Raw genomic sequence first — 16,422 nt, forward strand, 5'->3', positions numbered from 1 at the left:
CAGGAGAATAGAGGAGTAACAAGAGAACCATAGATAATAATGCTAGCATGTATAGTATAGTAGGGAAAAGGTAGTTAATGGTAGAATGAGACACATATGTGAGCAGGAGCAGTTTTTTTTTTTTTTTTTTTTTATTTTTATTTTTTATGCATGAGGTCACTATAAGCATGTTAATTGATAGCATATTATAGTATCAATAATATTTTTGGAAGTGAACAACAATTACGTTACCGCTTTTTCAATATGACGCTTGGCTTGATGATGAACTACCTTTATGCTAAAAAAATGTTAGCAAGACAAATAGATATATACATAAAGTAAATAAATAATATTAAGAGAAAACAAACGTAATTAGCCCAAATTAGAGATATCGAGTATCCCTAATTCCCTACGAATGTTGAAATATTGCTCCGTTGCTAGCGGTTTGGTGAAGATGTCAGCTAGTTGCTTCTTGCTTTCTACATGTTCAAAAGTAACGTCTCCTTTCTCTACATGATCTCGTAGAAAGTGATGCCTTATTTCAATGTGTTTGGTACGTGAGTGTAAGACAGGATTTTTGCTCAAGTTTATGGCGCTTGTGTTGTCGCACATGATAGGTATGTGATCAAGCTTAATACCAAAGTCAAGAAGTTGTTGCTTGAGCCATAATATTTGTGCACAGCAGCTTCCAGCAGCTACATATTCTGCCTCAGCAGTGGATAATGCAACCGATACTTGTTTCTTACTATGCCAACTTATTAATGAGTTTGAGAATAGATGACACGTTCCACTAGTGCTTTTTCTATCGGATTTGCAGCCAGCAAAATCTGAATCGGAGAATCCTACCAAATGACACTCATTTCCTTTTGGATACCATAGGCCATATGTAGTAGTTCCACGTAAGTATCGCAGAATTCTTTTGACAGCTTTCAAGTGAGATTCTTTTGGACAAGATTGATATCTTGCACACATACACACACTAAACATAATGTCTGGTCTTGAGGCAGTAAGATACAATAGTGAACCTATCATACCTCGGTATAATTTCACGTCAACCTCTTTACCTTTCTCATCTTTGTCTAGATTTGTATTTGTTGCCATAGGTGTGTCAATTTCCTTTGCTTTACTCATTCCAAATCTTTTGAGCAGCTCCGTACAATATTTAGTTTGATTCACAAACGTTCCATGACTGAGTTGCTTGATTTGTAGGCCAAGGAAGAAATTTAGCTCACCCATGAGACTCATCTCAAATTCACTCTGCATAAGCTTAGAAAAGTCTTTGACAAGTTTTGCATTAGTGGACCCAAATATAATATCATCTACATAAATTTGGACTAAGAGAATATCCTTATCTTTTCTTTTAATAAAGAGAGTAGTATCAACTTTACCCCTAGAGTACCCTTGACTAAGGAGAAATTTGCTCAAACGTTCGTACCAAGCCCGAGGGGCTTGTTTAAGACCGTATAGAGCACGTTTCAGCTTATAAACATGAGTTGGATACATGTAATTCTCAAAGCCGGGTGGCTGAGCAACATAGACTTCTTCATTTATATAGCCATTTAGAAAGGCACTCTTAACATCCATTTGGAATAGTTTGAAGTCTTTAGAACAAGCATAAGCAAGTAAAAGGCGAATAGCTTCGAGACGTGCTACAGGAGCGTATGTCTCTTCATAATCAATACCTTCCTCTTGATTGTAACCTTGAGCAACTAATCTAGCTTTGTTTCTAGTAATAACACCGTTTTCATAAAGTTTGTAAACATTACTTTAAAATCTTTGTCGCACAATTGACTTATACTTAAAAGATTATGTTTAAGACCTTCTACTAGCAGCACATCAGTTATAGTAGTGGTAGAAGGGTTACCAACACTTCCTTTACCAAGTATGGCTCCACGATTGTTATCTCCATAGGTGACATACCCCTTTTTCTTTGCTTGAAACTCAACGAAAAGAGATAGGTCTCCAGTCATGTGTCTTGAACATCCGCTATCAAGGAACCACAACCTTTCGGCAATGTCAAGACACTTTTCCTGCAGGATTAATTTAAAGAGGGAGGTCCCCAATTTTCATTGGGTCCTTGGTAGTGAGTACACAATTTGTTGCACTTAGGCAACCATTGAAATACTCCTTTAGGAACTAAAATTCTCCTAAATTTGCATTTTTCAATGGTATGTCCCTTTTTGCAACAATAATGACAGGTAATATGATGAGAATATGGAGTTTTGCTAGTTGATACTTTTGGTACAAAAGTGTATTTACTATATAAAGGAGTATACGATCTTTTGAACTTGTTTGGATCAACCGCAAAAGTCACTTTTGGTTGTAGAGCCTTGTCTAACTTGGCTTTTAGATCTCTCACTTCTTTTTGCCAAATGTGACATGTCTCACAACCAAACCATGATGTAGGATCTAATTCAACTTTGTCCTTTTGAATGTCTAGCATAGATTGTTTTAAAGCTTCCATATCCCTTTCGGTTTTCTCAACTTTTGATTCAAGATATGAAAATATTTTCTTATTTGAGGCCAAAAGTTTGAAAGCTTTAATTGCATCTCTATGTAATTCTTCAAAAGCAAGTTTTAGTTGAGAATGAGATACCTTATCTACGAGTTCAGGTTTAAGATGACTTACAACTTTCTTTTTCTTGTTTTGATGAGCCATGAAACATAGGTTTGCTGATTCTTCTTCATTGCTTGACGAGCTTTCACTAGATGAATCACTTTCCCATGCTATGTAAGCTCTTTTAGATTTGTTATGACCTTTGCTTTGGTTCTTCTCCTTTTCTTTCTTAAGGTATGGACAATCCGGTTTGAAGTGACCGGCTTTCCCACAATTGAAGCAAAGACCTTTGATCTTTCCTTTGTTGTCGTCATCTTGTTTGAACATGTTTGATTGCTTTCTATAGTTGATCAATCCTTTGTCGGAATGTTTTGCTCCATTTTTCTTTAGATATTTGTTGTATCTTCGCACAAACAGTCCCATTTCCTCATCATCGGAGTCTTCGTCATCACTTGTGTCACTATCCTTTGGCTCTCGTTTTGAGGTCTTGGAGCTCGAAGCTTTTAGAGCTATTGACTTCTTCTCTACCTCTTTCTCCATGTTCTTTTCTTTCTTTGTCCTCTTCTCATGCATGTCAAGGCATTTAAGATGCTGTTCATGTTCCTCTAGTTTACCAAAGAGAGTGGTAATGTCTAAAGTGTTGAGATCATTTGCTTCCTTAATTGCTGTAACTTTGGGCTGCCATTCCCTGTTCAAACACCTTAAGATTTTGTTAGTAGCAACTGCATTGGAAACAGGTCTATCAAGAGAATTTAATCGATTTTTCAGGTGAACGAATCTTTTCTGCATGCTTTCGATGGTTTCACCATCTTCCATGTGGAAAAGTTCGAACTCTTGAGTTAACGTATTGATCCTAGCTAGTTTGACATCATCCGTTCCCTCGTGGGCAACTTGCAATGTGTCCCACATAGCTTTAGCTGATCTACAATGGGAAACGCGATAGTATTCATCAACTCCTAGAGCTGAGATTAGAATGTTTCTCGCTTTCCAATCGTATGCATATTTCTTTTCATCTTCAGCATTCCAAGTATCTTCTGGTTTTGGAACAACTGCACCAGCTGCATTTGTCATAGTGATCTGAAATGGACCATTGACAATAGCTGTCCAGATGTTCCTATCAATTGCATTGATATGGACACACATACAATCCTTCCAATAGCCGTAGTTTTCTCCGTTGAAAACTGGAGCTCTATTATGAGCCCCTTTAGGTCCAGAAGCCATCTTTCCAATAAGTGTTTCACGTAGCACGGAATAAACCAGAGCTCTTGATGCCACTTGTTAGACGCTGGCCTATAGATCTAGAGGGGGGGGGTGAATAGATCTCACTAAGTTTTTACAGATTTTTCTACAGACTCGAGCGAAAGCGGTTCTGAATCGACTTGCGTCTATTCTGGACCGCTATTGCAAAGGTCGTATGTGTTTCAAAACCAAAGAGTAAGTGGAATTGATGGTGAAGTAATATGATAGCTAACCAATACGTTTAACAGCTGAAATCCAATTAACTTCTAGATTGACAACTTTGATTTGCAATGCAGTAAGATTGGATTAAGCAAAAACACAAACACTTGGTGATAGGTTCAAATTGATAGTGATTCAAGTTGTGGTGAATTGTGATGTTTGTGCAGAACTTTAATTCACAATTTTAACACTTGAATCGTTGATCAATTTTGCACTTATAACCAATTATGAACAGAAAGTAAAAGAGAAAGTAAAAGCGACAAGAACACGATATTTGTTTAGGCAGTTCGTCGATCGTCCTCGCTACGACTACGTCTGCCCCCAATTCCAAATTGAAATTGGGTAATCTTTCATTAATGTTGAAAGTAGTATATACAAAGAAGATAACAAAGCGATAAACGGTAAACCAATTATGTCGATCCTTTGAATCTTCTTCCCCCTTAATCTTGACCCAGATCAAGGTTATCCAAGAGCTTCACTTTGATTCCCTTCTGCAGTGTCTTGATTCCTTGAACTCCCCGTTCCTCAATCGTTACACTCAGCCGAATCCTCAATGAACGCCTCTTGATAAAAACCCCCAAGAACCACCCGTCGTGGAGGACAAAACCCGCAGATTTTATTCACCAACAAACCCCACAAACCTTCACCCACTAGGAATCTTCAATTCCGTTCCATGGACGTTATCGAACTCATCACTAACCCGCAACGCAAGAATGATTATGTGTAATTGTGTTGGAGATGATGAAGAACGAAGATGAGAAGCGTTTGTGTATCTTTCAGTCGTTGGTGTTACTTGAATAATTACCCTTGTACAATATATATGATTGCATAACAGTTAGAAACAAGAAAAACTGATTTTTGAACTTTCTTGATCAGTTAGGTCGACCACTTGTAGTGCTTAGGTCGACCTAACAGAGCTTGCAGAATTTTGCTCCCAGTTAGGTCGACCTGTTGAAGGGGTAGGTCGACCAGAATCCTCTTCTGATGCATTCTGGGGACATTTTCACAGATTAGGTCGACCTAGTTGATGTGTAGGTCGACCTAACAGGCTGGTATGTAGAATTCATCAATTTAGGTCGACCTAAATGATGTGTGAGTCGACCTAGCAGGGACATATGAGTTTTTCTCCATTTTAGGTCGACCTGGGTTGATGGTAGGTCGACCTAACTGCTGTTTTTCTGCATTCTTCTTGTTTTGCTTGTGTTGAGGCAACCTATAAACATATACACATAATGGGTTGACTTATGAGTGATCAATGCTTGCTTTTCTTTAAGTTTTCTGCTTCAGTCTTGTTGTTTGAATGCTTATTTGAGTTTGCCATGAATCAAAAACATCTTTGAGTGTAATCTTGTATTCACACCACCGACTTTTATTTTGTCCAATTTAGGAAAGGTATAAAAGTACAGGAAAGACCTTTTGAGAAAAAGAGTTCGGGGGGTAAGTTATGAAAAAGGAAGGTGTTAGCACCCTTTTCATCCGTAGTTATCTACGGGCTCTTAGTTTGCTTAGCTCGTTTTGTTTTGTTTGAAAAGCTTGAAAAAGCAAGGGTGTATGTGTGTTTTGAGAAATAGTTTGATTTGAATATGTCTAAAGAGACAATGTTAAAAGACGGAGTGTGAAAAGCATTTTTTATATCGAGCAAGCAAACTAAAGGCTACTTACCCTATGTTTGGTCTTTCCTATACTTTCGACTTTCATTTAAGGGATAAGACTAACCATACCATTTGTGGGTAGGTAGTCCTATCTATTGGACGTGTTCGGGACATCGAATGGTCATCGGATGGTCATAGAAGGCAACATGCAAGGATGTCTTAGCATTCGAAGGGACAATCATCATTTTATCGTAGGCGACTCGAAGGGACTATGATGACGTTAATCGGAGGCAACCTCGCTAAAACATCCCTACGTTCGAGGGACTTGACCATGTATCGAAAGGCAACGAAGATGGGCGTACCCTAAAGGTGAGTGCGTGCAAGTGTGTTGCATTTAGTTATCTTTATCTTGAGTTAGTTAGCTATGTTCAGTTTTATCTTGCCATACAATCCTATTAACATACATCTAAGAGTTAAGTATTTGCGAAAAAGTAAAGTGCGGAAAATAAATGTCCTACGCTATTACAGGGCTTTGGGGCAGTTACATAATAGGAGGTGCGAAAAAGTAAATTTAACTAAGCTATTACATCCCATAAAAATGGGAATAAATGGTAAATGTACAACAAAAAACTAAACAAAGCTTGTAAATGTCCCCAAAAATATCCAAAGCCTCAAAGTGGTACCTTAACATCATTAGTAATGAATCATAAAAATAATTGATGAAAAATGACAAAATAAAAATCAACAAAGAAAATCTACAAAAATTCATAAATAAAATTAAAACAATTTTTTTTTGTGTTTTTAACAATATAAGAGAAACTCTAATTTAACTAACATAATTTTTTTCATTTTTTAGAAAATATCTTAAAGAAAAGAACTAAAAATTTAAGGGTTAAATATGTTTTTAGTCCCTATAAAATTACGAAAAATTACTTTTAGTCCCTATTAAAAAAAAGTCGACTTTTAGTCCCTATAAAATTACTTTTGCACTCACTTTTAGTCCCTGTAGAGGGACTAAAAGTGAGTGCAAAAGTGATTTTATAGGGAATAAAAGTCAACAATTTTTTTATAGGGACTAAAAATCAAAATTGAGATATTTAAGGGACCAAAAACTTATTTAACCCAAAATTTAAAGCTAAATAAAATATTTAGATTCTCTATATCATTAACATTTTTTTAAAGATAATATCTACACATGGGGTGCATCCATTCCAGCCACCCGTTTTTGATTTCAATTGAAATCCATCACCCAGTAAAATCTTCACACTTGGCGGATGATGTTATAAAAAAAACAAAATAAAAATAGAAGTGGTAAATCTAGAACAGAGGCATACGATTGAAAGTAAAAGGCAAACATATCTTACTCCTCTTTCTCCTACCTCACTTCTTCTCTTTTAAATTTCTTCTTTCACCAAAAAAAATTATATCAAGATCCAAGAACATACAAACAAACATATTTAACAAAGAACAAACATACAATGGTTTATATGGAAGGTTACCGAAATATGATGACCAAGACAACTAGATCGAAGGTGTCTATGGAGGCGGAATCATGACCTTGCGGTGGTTGTCGGAACGACGGGAGCGTCGTAAGGAGCTGCCATGACGTCGAGGCGGCGCGGCCGGAGTTTTTCGTCGCCGGCTGATGGCTGCGTCTGTTGCGTTTTCCAGGGGAGATATGCGTGCGTCGATCGGAGCTTGGAGGAAGATCCGATCTGCTCGCGGGTCTGTTTGCTGCCGATGGAGACAGTTGCGTCAAAAAGAAGTTAACGGCGGCTGTTTGTTCTCCTTCTAAATATTTTGAATGTTCATTCTTTAACAACACCCTGTTTGTTCTCCTTCTAAATATTTTGAATGTTCATTCTTTAACAACACCCTGTAAAAAAATTGAAACAGTAGCAAAATGGATACAAAAAGTTACATAATTAAAGGTTGTTCAATCTTATTTCTTTTCAAACTTGTGAATCTTAGCTTGATGTTGGTGATGGAAAGTTGAGTTGTTTTGAAAAGATTTTTGCAAGTTTTGACACAAGATGTTAAACAAAAGTTTTGTGGTTGAAAAAGGTTAGAACAAATGCTAGGGAAAGCTTTTTGTACATGAGTTAGTGATGGAAAATATGGATGAATTGTTAGTGTATGAATATACAATGTGTATGTTAAAACAATGAGAAAAAAATTGTTTACAGACTGGCCTCCGATGGAAATATACAGTGAATAAAATTGGCCTCTGTAGTGTGTATTGTGAATGGAAGTGTTTTTGAGTGAGAGTAGAGTGTGTAGGTTAGGATTAGGATTTGTTTCTAGTGTACGTGTAGCCGTCCGAATAAGGGTTAGAGAGGTTCTCCCAGTAAGTGTTAGAATGGTCTCCTTTTAGTCTTGCAACCATACCACAAATGGTATTGAACAAACACATTAATTGATATTAAGAGTTTTGTCTACAATTTTAGTTTCTTTCAAAATTTGAAGATGCTGTCCTGAGGTTGTTTTGGAAAGAAAATAACTTTGTGTTTTTTTTTTTATATTTTTTGTGATAAAAAAACATAAAAATGAAAAAAATAACAATTTCTAAAAATGCTTAAAGTTAAAAAACGAAAATTAATAAAAATATTATTTTTGTGATTTTTTTTTGAATAAAAAGTATACAAAAGTAAAAAAGTTGAATATTTCAAAAAAAGCTTAATTAAAAAAACGAAAATTAAAATTAAACGAAAAAAAACTTAATTTTTTGTGATTTTATTTTTTTAATATAAATAAAATTAAAACTATAGTTAGAAACAAATAAAAAGAGAAAGTGTTAGAAGTGAGATTCGAACCCAGGACCCTTTCCTTGCAAACCTTACTTCCTTATCAATTGTGCTATATTATTTATTCAAAATGAAAAGCCAATTGAAAGTATATGAAGCATCGGTAAGCATTTTGCTATTTATTAAAATATAAGCAATTTAAGAGTAAACTACTATATTTTTAAAATAGGCCTTAAATCGAATATTTATAAAATTCAGGGTGTCAATGTAAATGAACTCGAGATTTTAAAAATAATTTTGAATAGCTTGAAAAGTGTGGGAAAATTTTGGGGTATGACACAATGTGATTACAATTAATTATTATGATGATATCCAGGCATTGAAAATTGAAACAAAACTTGTCCAAATTCTACTGCACTTTCGATGTATCACACCGCTATAACGACTATATAACAACATTACTTAGGAATAATAATGCTTGTTTTACTTTTATAAATAGTTTTTCTTGTGTTGTTAGTCTTTTACAGTGTTTTTTTATTTTTATTGAATAACTTTTCTTAGTGTTTCACTTTCGTTGACAATCTTTTCATGTTTTAAATTTTTTTCTAGCACATGCTAATAAGTAGTTAATCTTTTCAGTTGATTCATTTGAATATCTTGTCTTATATCTATATATGCTTCATGTTTCCTTGATATAATGTAAGCAACTTTACTATCCCATTTCCGAAATTCAAAAGTTTTCGACCTCTAACTGTATTTGGGATTGGATTTGGTACAACCCTTGTTGAAGAGAAGGTAGTATTTCTTTTCTTCTCATTTTTTGGTTGCATTTATCTCAGCAATAGATTGCATTGATATCCCGTATTGTATATTTGCATTGTATTGGTTTGTAATCATTACCTAATTTTTTCAGATAAAAACTAGCCTGGACAATCACTTCAACTCCTGTGGAGAGATTACAAGGATCTCTTGACCAAAATATTATGATTATGGTGATATTAAGAGGTATGTCTATTGTTATAGTGGAAGTTGTGATGCACATATCTTTTGTAGTTGCATCAACTCATCACTTATGCTGATGAATGATTTCTTCTTTTTAATGCCTTTTTATCATTAAAATTTCCCCTTTTGTATACCTCCTCATTTCGCTATAGGTTATATTTAACACAATAGCTACAACTTAGGTAAAATAGTAACACACATATACAAATATATATTTGTATATTAGTAAAGGCCTCATGAGGGCCACATATGAAATAGGTAATACTTCGCCTCACCCATAGAATCCTCCATGACCGTCTCGTTTCTAGGATAAGTTACATGATGTGGGAAAGTGGGGAAGTGGCATGCTCCTAGTCCACAACGAGACAAAAGAAGTCATAGGGAGGTTAACCACGTCTCCTGAATAACAAGGGATTAACTCTCCACTTCTGTAAATGCAAGCTTCTCAAGCATAGTGTGTTTTGATGAAGACAATATGGACATCAAGCTTTTATAAAGGATGTGCAAAAAGAATTTCAAGTATCAAGCAAAAAAACATCATTTCAAAGTCTTGAAGAAATTGTGAAGATTCAAGAATCAAGCTAAAATGTCAAAGGTATAAACAATACTCACTTTGACATATAATTGTTCACAAATATATTTCCATGCATATCATAAACATACTACAAAGTGTCATCCTTCAAAAGTTCATTTAAAACCTTTTTCAAAGTTAAAATTCAAAATAAAGGTTTTAGGAACCGGGTTGTCCCTATGGGGGAACCGGTTCCCAGCATTCTAAGTTTTCAGTTCTCTGTGTTTTACTATGGGGAACCGGGTTGTCCCTAGGTGGGAACCGGTTCCTCAGTTCAAAATTTGAAATTTCTGCTGTAACGTTCAGCAGGAACCGGGTTGTCCCAGGTAGGAACCGGTTCCTACTGAACCAGTGTGTTTTTTCATTGCATGATCTTATTCAAACGAATCCATTTTCTTACCACTTGATCATTGCATTGTTTCATGGAAAAATAACCATTCAAAGAGGTGTTTGACACATTATAAATACTACATATTTCAGAATCATTATTCACCTTCTTCATTAACAATTCATACTCATAAATTTCATTATTTTCAAGTGTCCACAAACCAGAATTTTTATATGAAACTTTCTACACACATTTTCATTGAGAATTCATTTAAAGTTTCATGCATACATTGTGAACACTTATATTCATTTTGAGAATTGTTCATTTGAAGAAGAAGATCAATCCAAGATTGATAGTGCTATACAAACTTCATCTAAATCTCTTGTAAAAATTCAAAGAAAATTATCTCCTTACTATCCAGGATTGTTGGAAGTAAGTGGTGTGTTTGAAGAGGATTGTTCTTCATTCACATTAGTGTTGATTGATCTTAAAGGTGTTAAGAACCTTTGATCACCCTATAGGTTAGATAGTAGGCATAGGCTTGTACAATAATTCTAACTATAGTGAAATCTCTTTCGTGTTTGAAAGGGGACTGGAGTACTCTCGGATTGTGAGGGGAACCAGTATATATCGTTGCGTTCTTTACTTTTCCGCACTTTATCGCTTTCATCACCATTACCAAAGAAAAGAAAAGAACCTTACAAAAACCTTCAAACACTTAACCAAAAATTATTAGAAGTATTCTCATAAAACCGATTAAATTTTTGAAAACCTAATTCACCCCCCCTCTTAGGCGCACTCTTATACTTACATTTGGCATCAGAGAAAGTTATAGGTAACTTGTTCCTAAAGATCCAGAATGGCTTCCGCAAATCAAAGACCGGTTTTCAAAGATGGTGGTTCTAACAACAAGCCTCCATTGTTTTGTGGTGAATATTTTGACTTTTGGAAAATCCAAATGAAGGCTCATCTAGAAGCACAAGGAGAAGAAGTTTGGGAGGTTGTCCTACAAGGTCCTCATGTTCCTATAACGGTCGTTAATGGTGTTGGATCGGAGAAACCTAAAGCGTCATGGGATGATAATGATAGAAAAAGGGTTCTTGCTGACAAAAAGGCGATCAGTCTTCTTCATGGTGCTCTTAGTATGGATGAATTCTTCCGAGTATCAACATGTACAACATCAAAAGAAATTTGGGATACTCTTGTAGAAACTCATGAAGGTACCGCTGAAGTTAAAAGATCAAGATTGAATACTTTAAGCCAAGAGTACGAACTGTTTAGAATGAAGCCCGGAGAAACTATTCTCGATTTGCAAAAACGATTCGTACATTTGACAAATCACTTGAAGGCACTTGGTAAGACTCTTACTACCGAAGAACTTAATCTTAAAGTGCTCAGATCTTTGACAAGGGAGTGGCAACCAAAAGTGACGGCGATATCCGAAAAGAAGAATTTATCAAAACTTACTTCCGCAACACTATTTGGAAAACTTCAAGAATATGAGACAGAACTTGGAAGATTGGAAAAGCATGAGAACTTAGAGAAGAAATCCAAAGGCATTGCATTAAAAGTAGATTCAATAGAGAGCAAAATGAAAGATGCATCGGATGAAGATGAAAACTTCTTGCTTCTTGTAAAAAGGTTAGGCAAATTTTTTGGTAATAAAAATAATATTGATAATACTAACTATGTCAAAAGAAAGAAATTCTCAAAGCATAAAGATAAAGAAGCATCCACTTCATCACAAGAAGTTACATGCTATGAATGTGGGAAACAAGGACACATAAAGCCGGAATGTCCAAAGCTTTCGAAGAAGAATGGATTCAAAGGCAAAAGGGAGTTCAAAAATAAAAAGGCCTACATAGCATGGGAAGATAATGAAGTAAGTTCCTCATCGGACTCCGATAGTGACGAAAGTGCAAACCTAGCACTAATGGCATCACACCACTCCGACGATGAAGAAGGCGAGGTTAGTTATGATGATTCTCTTTTTGATAATGGTGCGCAAGGTGCAATAGAAGAATTATTAAAAGAATGCAAAATTCTCTATAAAACTATCTCATCTCAAAAGAAAATAATATCATCGTTAGAAGAGAAGGTTAAGATAATTGAAGTAGAACATAAAGATGACAAAGAAAAAATGATTAGTGTTCAAGAAGATAATGTTGCATGCAAGAATTGTGAATCACTTTCCTTCCAAATTGTCCAATTAAAACGTGTTTTAGAAAGATATGAAAAAGGGCAAATTGGATTGGAAAATGTTCTTAGCACACAAAGATACTCCAATGATAAGAGCGGACTTGGTTTCTCTAAATTTGATAAACCAACATCCAACAAGACTATCTTTGTCAAGGCTAGTAACCAACCAATTCAAGAGAAAGTGATCAAGCCTAAAGTAATGAAACATTATCCTAAAAGGAAGAACTTTGTTAAGAAGAAATCTTATCCTCCTAGATATAGAAGTAACTTTGAACCTACTTGTTTTTATTGTGGTATTATTGGTCACACACCCAATGCTTGTTATGTAAGGAACTTTAGTGTTCCTAGTGGACATTATGTATGGGTGAAGAAAGGAACTAACTATGATGGACCCAAAGCCATTTGGGTACCTAACAAAACTTAATTTGTTTTGTAGGTATGCTTGAAGACCACTTCAAACCTATGGTATCTAGATAGTGGTTGTTCAAAGCATATGACGGGTGACTTAAACCAATTTTCAGATCTAAGGTTAAAGGCCAAGGGCTTTGTCACTTATGGAGACAACAATAAGGGAAGAATTCTTGGCAAAGGCAAAGTTGGTGCACCACCTTTCACATCCATTGAAGATGTTCTTTATGTTGAAGGACTAAAGCATAATCTTCTAAGCATTAGCCAACTTTGTGACAAAGGCTTCAAGATCAAATTCACTAAGGAGGAATGCTTGATCATCGATGAAGTCACCAATGAGGTAAAACTCAAAGGTACAAGAATTAATAACATTTTTATGATTTCTTTAAATGATTTATCTTTGAAAGTAAAATGTCTTTTGGTAAACAATAATGAATCATGGTTATGGCATAAAAGAGCAGCCCATATTCATATGGATCATTTAAATAAGTTAACCAAACATGATCTTGTTATTGGCTTACCTAAGATAAAGTTTGTCAAAGATAAATTATGTGATGCATGTCAAAAGGGAAAGCAAACCAAATCATCTTTCAAACCAAAGAATGTGGTGACTACAACAAGACCACTTCAATTGTTGCATATGGATCTATTTGGTCCATCAAGGACAAGAAGCTTCGGAGGTAATGTATACGCTTTAGTTATTGTTGATGATTATTCTAGATATTCTTGGACTTTGTTTCTTGTGCAGAAAAGTGATGCTTTTAGAGCCTTTAAGAAGTATGCAAAACAAATCCAAAATGAAAAATCATTAAAGATTGTATCCATAAGAAGTGATCATGGTGGAGAGTTTCAAAATGCATCGTTTGAAGAATTTTGTGAAGAACATGGTATCTCTCATAATTTTTCAGCACCAAGAACTCCACAAAAAAATGGAGTAGTCGAAAGGAAAAATAGGTTTCTAGTGGAACTTGCAAGAACAATGCTTAGTGATGCAAATCTTCCTAAATATTTTTGGGCGGATGCGGTTAGTACGGCATGTTATGTTAGAAATCGAGTAATCATTAGACCTATCTTAAAGAAGACTCCATATGAACTCTTCAAAGGAAGAAAGCCAAACATTGCTCACTTTCACATTTTTGGATGCAAGTGCTTTGTTCTAAACAATGACAAAGACAATCTTGGTAAGTTTGATGAGAAATCCGACGAAGGTATATTTCTTGGTTATTCTCTTTCTAGTAAAGCATATAGAATTTATAATAAAAGAACTTTAACTATTGAAGAATCTATGCATGTATCTTTTGATGAGACTAACACTTCCAAAGAGGAAATAGTTGTTTGTGATGATGATGATCCTTTAGATTTACCCCCGGAAGAACCTTCAAATGATACAATTGTGAAGGCACCGGAAGAACTTTCAAATGATATAATTGTGAAGGCACCGGAAGTACAACAAGAAAGTGTTCAACAAGAAAATGTACAACAAGAATCAAACACCAATGATCTACCAAAAGAATGGAGAACTCATAGAGATCATCCTATTGATAAAGTTATTGGTGATATTAGTCAAGGAGTTGCAACAAGATTAAATCTCAAAGATGCTTGCTTACACATGGCTTTTGTTTCTCAAATTGAACCTTCCAAAGTTGATGAAGCCTTAGGAGACGATCAATGGATAAATGCAATGCAAGAAGAATTAAATCAATTCGAGAGAAATCAAGTTTGGGAACTTGTTCCTAGACCAAGTAATAAACACATCATAGGTACTCGATGGGTGTTTAAGAACAAACTTGATGAGAATGGTATAATTGTTCGAAACAAAGCAAGATTGGTGGCCCAAGGTTACAATCAAGAAGAAGGAATCGACTTTGAAGAAACATTTGCTCCGGTTGCAAGGTTAGAAGCTATTCGTCTTTTACTTGCTTATGCATGTTCATTAAATTTTCAGCTTTATCAAATGGACGTCAAGAGCGCATTCTTGAATGGCTACATCAATGAAGAAGTCTATGTCAAACAACCCCCGGGATTTGAAGATTTCAAGAATCCTACACATGTCTTTAAGTTGAGAAAGGCTCTTTATGGCTTAAAGCAAGCACCAAGAGCATGGTATGATAGACTTAGCAATTTTTTGTGTGAAAAGGGTTTCGAAAAGGGTAAGGTTGATAAAACTTTGTTCATTAAGAAAATCAAGAGTAACACTTTATTGGTTCAAGTCTATGTTGATGATATCATTTTTGGATCGACTAACAAAGAAATTTGTGAGGAATTCTCATTGATGATGCAAGGAGAATTCGAGATGTCTATGATGGGAAAGATGAACTACTTTCTTGGACTACAAATTAAGCAACTCAAAGATGGAATCTTTATCAATCAATCCAAATATTGTAAAGAACTATTGAAGAAGTTTGATATGGATAATTGCAAAGCAATGAATACTCCAATGGGCTCCGGTACATATGTTGATCAAGATGAATCCGGTACTCCAATTGATATTACTAAGTATCGAGGTATGATTGGTTCTTTATTATATTTGACGGCAAGCCGTCCTGACATAATGTTTAGTGTTTGTCTTTGTGCTCGCTTTCAAGCAAATCCAAAGGAATCACATCTTATGGCAGTTAAAAGGATCATGAAGTATCTCAAAGGAACAACCAACGTTGGCTTATGGTATCCTAAAGGTAGTGTTTGCAATTTAATTGGTTATTCTGACGCGGATTATGCAGGATGTAAAACTGATCGTAAAAGCACAAGTGGTACTTGTCACATTCTTGGAAATGCATTAGTATCATGGGCTTGTAAAAAGCAAGCATGTGTTGCTCTTAGTACGGCCGAAGCAGAATACATAGCAGCGGGTAGTTGTTGTGCACAAATTCTTTGGCTTAAGCAACAACTTCGTGACTACGGACTTGATCTCGGATGTATCCCTCTTCGATGCGACAATACAAGTGCTATAAATATTACAAAGAATCCGGTTATGCATTCAAGAACCAAACACATAGACATTCGACATCATTTTCTTCGCGATCATGTGCTTAAAGGAGATGTTGAAGTCACTTTTGTAGATACTCATAATCAACTTGCGGATATCTTCACCAAGCCTCTCCCAAAAGAATCGTTTTACAAAATTCGACGAGAGCTTGGAATTTTAGACGAAGGTGATGTTTAAAATTTATTCGTCATTTTCATACATCAAAGGTACACGTTTCTAAAATATTTTAAGTTAAAAAATGCTTTATAAATGTTCATTCATTATGACTTCCCATGTGGGACGAACTGGTTCCCCATACTAATTTCCAGAGGCGTGGTTTTTGTGTGCTTCAGGAACCGGTTCCCATGTAGGGACGAACCGGTTCCCACGAACTTTTTTCAGATTTTCTTTTCCTCTCTTTTGCTGTAACGTAAACTTGTCTATTTTATTTATTTTTTTTAAATTTTATTTGTTACATCTCTTAAATGCTTTCTATCTTTTAATATACACATTCATTCACTCACAACCACTCACTTACTCACATTTACTTTCATTATTCACATACATTCATCTTCATCTTCTCCAAACACCCTTCCACCTCCATTGTCAAACCCCATTC

This window comes from Vicia villosa, linkage group LG4, assembly GCF_029867415.1.
Source record: "Vicia villosa cultivar HV-30 ecotype Madison, WI linkage group LG4, Vvil1.0, whole genome shotgun sequence".
Lineage (NCBI taxonomy): Eukaryota > Viridiplantae > Streptophyta > Magnoliopsida > Fabales > Fabaceae > Vicia > Vicia villosa.